Source organism: Aricia agestis, chromosome 4 (assembly GCF_905147365.1).
Source record: "Aricia agestis chromosome 4, ilAriAges1.1, whole genome shotgun sequence".
NCBI lineage: Eukaryota > Metazoa > Arthropoda > Insecta > Lepidoptera > Lycaenidae > Aricia > Aricia agestis.
Window position 1 is genome coordinate 22,688,955 of NC_056409.1, and position 6,260 is coordinate 22,695,214.

Below are 6,260 nucleotides of genomic sequence, written 5' to 3' on the forward strand. Positions count from 1 at the left end.
ACACGGCCGCGGCACACCTTTACAGCGTTTACGACAATGTACTCAAACTCATCGAGATAGGGCTGATATCCCTACGGCGGGCGCAGACCTAGATGGAGGCAGTGACAAGCAATTGATGGGAGGTGTTAGGCGGGCGCTCGCGGTAAATCCGCGCTGCCGGAACACTCGTGCTGGTAGCGGAGATTTACGCGGCCTCGCGCGGCGTACATCGGGCCGCGCCCGCCGCACATCGCCCTGCGCCCGCCAGGCGGAGGCGCGATTTAGTTTAATGGTGATAAACGGCCCTCGTGCTCCCCGCGGACGGCGGAGCGGCGAACGGCCGAGCGGAGCGGCCCCAGGAGCAGATAGATGGCGGAACTCGCGCCGCGCGACCGGGGCCGCCCCGCCGTGGTGTCGCTTTCTGCGTTCTTCATCTATAATACTCTTTGACCTGAAGTCGGCTAGAAGTAATCGCATAACAACGCAATATTGAAGTTATGAAGCAGTTCCCATTATCTAACCGCAGACGCCGACCGCCGCGCGCCGACGCGACGCGATCGCTCGCTAACTGAACCGTTTTATTGGGGCTGCGGTCGTTAGCGACGGTTTAATGTTATTCAGACCGCATTTTAAACTTAAACTGTGTTATTATTTACAAAAAATGCAGATCGGCGCGGCCGCTGCGGTCGCGGGTTCCCAGCGTCGCCGCTCGCGCTCCTCCCCGCTCTCGTAACGTTTAACTTTTGTTTAGTCATGGTTTTGTTAGAGCACTGCGGCCGCGCCGAGCGCTCGCGCCCGTAATGAAATGCCATTTACTGGTCGCAGCTAACCGCACTCACAAATTGCCGCCGCTCCGGCTGCTCTCGAAACCTGTCGCGGTGACGCTCTTAATATTACAGGACGTGTGATGGCCTACGCCATGCCACAATACGCAGACGCTGTTTTTCTCGAAACAACAATATGCCGTAGAACAGAATAAGAGCTAAAGATATTTACTATTTTTCTCTGTACAAAGTAAAATAATTTCGCATGTAGCTTTCAGCCGTGTCATGAGTGTGGAGCGATGTACGAGCCCATCCAGTCGCAAACACGACTCGGTACTTCTTCGAGCATGTCATGTATGAACATCGCGGCTTGTAATATTCCGCTATAAAGTTGTAGCTCTCGGAGCTAACTTGTAGTATTTAGCTTTACGGTCGTGTATGCGGCCGTTCGATGCCGGCGGGGCAGGGGGCTGCAGCTCGGGATGGGACCGTGGGGAAGTTCCGCTGTGAATTAGTCGACAAATCCCACGTAGGTACGGTGCTACTTCTGACCTCGGTCAGTTCCCGGAGCGAGGTCGGCTAATCTACTAATGAGCGTGTTAATTTCCTGTGAAACAGTTTTCGGGCGTCGCTGTAATGTCATTACGAGCTATTAAGCCGCGATATAGATCTCGGCAGTCGGCATGACGAGCCCTGTCACAACAAATGTTAGCGCAGTCACACGCACCGCCGCACACTCACACACCACACCACACGTACACACTACACGCTACAGACGGCTCGCGTCATAGCAACTGGGTCAGGTCATGTCACGTGGGCGGGCGGCATTATTCTAGACTAGATCTCGTTGCAATATCTCGGAGTCAGTTCTGTCATACAATTGTAAAGTGTAATCCTGTATGATGACGTATCTTCTATCCGCACGAGTCTCCTCCTACCACTCGGTGTATCAGTGTGAGCTGGCCGGCGTACCCGGGTCACCGGTGGCACGAGGCGTCAGGCGAATCAAACGTTAATCCTTCTATCGTGGATTCTTGGAAATCTCTTGTTATTCTATTGTGTCTCGCTCACCGGTGAGCTTATGGGGCTCGATGGGTTAATCAGTGTCTTCCTCGAGTATCGACTGTGATCATAAAAGTTAAAACAAATTACGAGCGAAACAGTAAAAGATACGCGAGTATAATATTAAAGTCTTTAACGACTCCGGTACGGACGGGACAAATTATTATGCAATAAAGATTAAATAAATGTAAACACATTACATTTTATGTGGCCATAAACGAGCTACATAATATTATGACGAACACGTGTGACGTGAAGCTCCGGCTATCGCGGACGCACCGGCGGGCGCGGGCGGCCGGCGCGGCCGACAGCTTTCCCAATAAATATAATTATCAGCCCAATTTGTCATCGTCCTGCATATCGCCATAAAATTGACGTTACTTCCGTTACTTACAAGATAAAAACTTTTAACTATCGTTAAAAAACTTACACTTCATATTAGTAAACCGTAATCTCACTTGAGTTATGACTCATGAATCATGAACTCATGAATGTTGACGTTGCTGCAACTTCGTTTGCGAAATAGGTATAGTATACCTGAGGAAATTGATTCCTAGGCAGTTGACGGAACTACGTCGTTTGGTTGGCTTATGTTAATTCAATGTTAGCTGTGATCGGTCGGATGAGTTCGACAACGCGACCAAATTACTTAGGTCCGCCATCTGCATAATATGAATCAACTTCTCTGATAGTACATTTCGCCGCAATTTAAACAATCTTCTTCCAATAGTTTACTGGTAGTCAAACTTCTAAGTATTTCTGAACCACATCCATAATCGGTTCAGCTCAGCACGAGGGTCGAGGAGGCAGCGAACAGACAAACGGACCCACTTCTCGATCGAATGTTCGTATTTATTAATTATTTATCATGTTGCTCTTTGTCGTTGAATGCGGAGTATAGGTAATAATTGTTATAAAGTCGGTGACGGCGAGTTTCGGCCTCTCCCTGGAATCTGGATGGACGTCGGGCGGCCGGATGTTGACGCTGTTATTACGAGCATCGGGTGCCGAGGCGATGCGCACGGGGGGCGTGGTTGAAGCAATCAATTTGATTATAACAGTGGGATGGTGGCGGTGCGAGGTCGGGGTGCGGGGCTGTGCGGGGCGGGGGGAGGCGCGCGGCGGTTCCCACGCGCGGGCAGCGGGCACGTGCTGCGTCATGCGCGCTAATGGGCACCGGGAGCGCCGGGAGCCCACGCGCGACCCGCCCGCCCTCGCCCGCCCGGCACGGTGACGGGCCCATTGTGCTCGACAAATTGCTGCACACCTAGTAGCCCATCGTGGAGCTCATTATAATCGGAGGTTTTCGACTCAACGTTTTTCCCGGCTCGGCCGCGGCCACCTCCGAACTCAATATTAATTGGACGATTTCGAAACCCCCAGTCATCGTGGTTGCGCATGAATTAACAAATGAAATCGAATTATAAGAGGTGCTATTATATTATCCCGTCGGGGCTGGCGGCCACGGATTACTGTCGACGGTTTTGAAATTCGTGCGTCGACCTCGAAAGTCGAACGATACCAGCCGATGAGCGTTCAAGTTTGAATTTGATTTAAGAATATTGTTTTAACTCCTTCGAATGTTGATAGAGTCCTCGACGTATTTTAGTCCTGTGTCCTCCTAGGACTAAAACGGAGTGCCCGGTGACTGAGGAGTTACAAGGGATACGGTTCATCAAAAAACTCATCCCACGAGCTTCACGGGATGAGTTTTTTGCACTTGCGATTTTCGAGGCCCTCTTCTATTCTTCTTCGGATTTCGGAAACGTCGCAACTCGCATCATATTCCGCATCATATTTAGTGCGACGCGACGTGCCAGACTTTGCGCTCGCGAAAAATAGCGGCCGTTTTATTCGACGCTTACAACTTTCAATCTTTGTAAGAAATTATGGAATAGTTGTACCCGTCGTAGTGATTATGGTCGGTATAACTTTCGATTTAATAGAAACATCTTCATTCGAAGCAGGTTATAAATTATAATAATGACTGTGTGCTTTGTTCTCGACGTGGCTTATGAAATTGAGAATAATAGCATCGCAGACCGTAACCAACCAACCATAACCAACATGAACGTAATTAGGCGAACAATCGTGACTATCACAAGCGGATCACGGCTGGCCGGGGGGCGGTGCGGGGCGGTGCGGGGCGGTGCGGGGCGGTGCGGGGCGGTGCGGGGCGGCGCGGGGCGGCGCGGGCGGGCGGGGGCTGCGGGTCGGATATAATGAGCGCGCGTGTTGTGTGTTATTACCGGCGCCCGCGCACTCGGCTATTACTGCGCCCGCCGGTGTGCTCCACTCGGGTCTCGGGCCCGGCAGCGCACCCAGTGGCCCGTGGGAGCACACATGACACAGCACTAGCTCTGCTCCTACTGGAACTTAGCTTCGAGCGAAACACGTCTCGCTTGCAAATTCAAAGGTACGCTCAGAGAAGGCGGTGGCCTCGGTTTACCTAGTTTGGTGGCCTCGGTTTACCTAGTATGGTGGCCTCGGTTTACCTAGTTTGGTATAGAAGTTTCCGAGTTATTATTATAAGAGTAGGTGCCAAGTGGAAAGTCCAAAATATAGAAGCGTGACGAGCGGCGGGCAGCGGGCAGCGGGCAGCGGGCAGCGGGCAGCGCGCTACCTGCCAATTACCGCCGCCTCACGTCGCGTGCAGTCGCGCGACCTGCTGCGGGCCGCTGCGGGCTGCTGCGAGCTAGTGCCGGCTGCCGAAACTCAATGTAACCGCTTAGTGCATACTGACGATGTCGAGACGGGCGCTGGTCCTTCGAGTGCCAGTGCTCACCTTCATTTGAACAGGCGGACGATACGAGTAAAATATTAATGACTCGTGCACATCATCGATTGTAAATATTGCAGGGGGCTCGAACAGTTCGTTTTATCGTTCGCGTCCTCCACGAGTGATGTACGACTGACACGCGGACGGGAGCGCGGACTAGTTAGTCCAGTAACCAGTTATATAATAAAATATAATATTATCACTTCCCAGTAGCATAACCGGCGCAAAAACGACGCGGGTACATCGACGGCGGCGGCGGCGGTTCTCACCGCGCGGGCAGGAAGCCGCCGCATTGCGCGGGGCCGGAGCGCACGAGGTTCAATAAACCAATCGATATTATGGAATCATTTCAGAGTTTTTTCTCGGGCCGGATCCCGGTATCGGCTGAATATCATCTCTCGCGGAGGAAACGCCTCGAGTGCTCCGGCCCCCGCCTAGCGCCGGCCGTTCCTCGAATACACGTCGCTAGCGGGATTTCTGCCGCGTCAGCCGCGATGTTGCCGACCGCCCGCGAATGTATTATATAGGCGCGGCGCTCGCTATCGGCGGCGATCTATATGCTGCGGAGCGGCGGCGTCATATTAATAAAACATCCCGGGTCGATCCCGGCGGAGATGCATCTGCTTCTTGCGGTGCGCGTCGTCCGTATGAATAATGTATGGTGTGATGTCGCTCCCTCTGAAAACATTGTATTCAAATGGGCGGGCGCGCCGATAGCGCTCATTAACCGGCGGTAACGAGCGCCGCCGCCGCCCGATGCGGTATCGGGGGTCGACGGCGAAGCCCCCGTCCGCGGCCCGGGTCGGTTCCCGGGCGACAGCAATAAATATTACCTCACCGGAACAATTAACGGGCGGCGCGGACCGTTACGACTTACGAAACCAAACTTCAAAGTGATCTACTCGTGAAGATCAATATTGGTGCCGCTCGTGGGAGCAGCGCTGGTGCCAAATGTCGCGTGTGCGCGCCGACTCGCCACTCGCCCGCCGCCGCCCGCCGCCGCCCGCCGCCCGCGCTCCACATGCATCACATTACCGACGGGGTGCGGTTCAGTATAAAGACTACGGAGAGCTACACGAGTTGAGACTTTTTGTCGGGACACAAATGATGACGGATCGACGGCCGCAGCCACTCGGCACTGAGATAAACACGTAATTTTTTATGTCGTGTAACGTGTTGTGTGTTGTTCGTTTGTGCCTTTGTTTCGCGTGAAAGAGCGGCCCGCCCTCCCCCGCCCCGCCCGCTCTCGCGGAGCGCCACGATCTAAAGTCACAGGCGGACGTTATTTGTCTAACGCATTGAGGCTTTCGAACTCTTTTGACGAGAGATTACGAGCCGTAAATAGAATAAACACTCGTCGTGTACCGAACGGTAAAACGAAATTATTCATCGCGGGCGCTTTGTGAGTTTAATGCTCACGATGGATCCGGCCCGGAGAATGTCGAGGAAAACAATGCGCATCGCCCGATCGGCGCGCGTTGCGGGCGGCGGGAGGGGGGGGGGGAGTAACCTATCACGAGGAGACTTCTAGCTTGAGGTAAAATAACTAGGTAGTGTATTAGAGCCCCGGCCTCCGTCACTCCAAAGATTACGAATACTCGAATACGACGACGAGTGTGTACCGATTAAACTGCGGATTAGTATAACTTTTAAGCAACCGCGACCCTCAAGTTCTG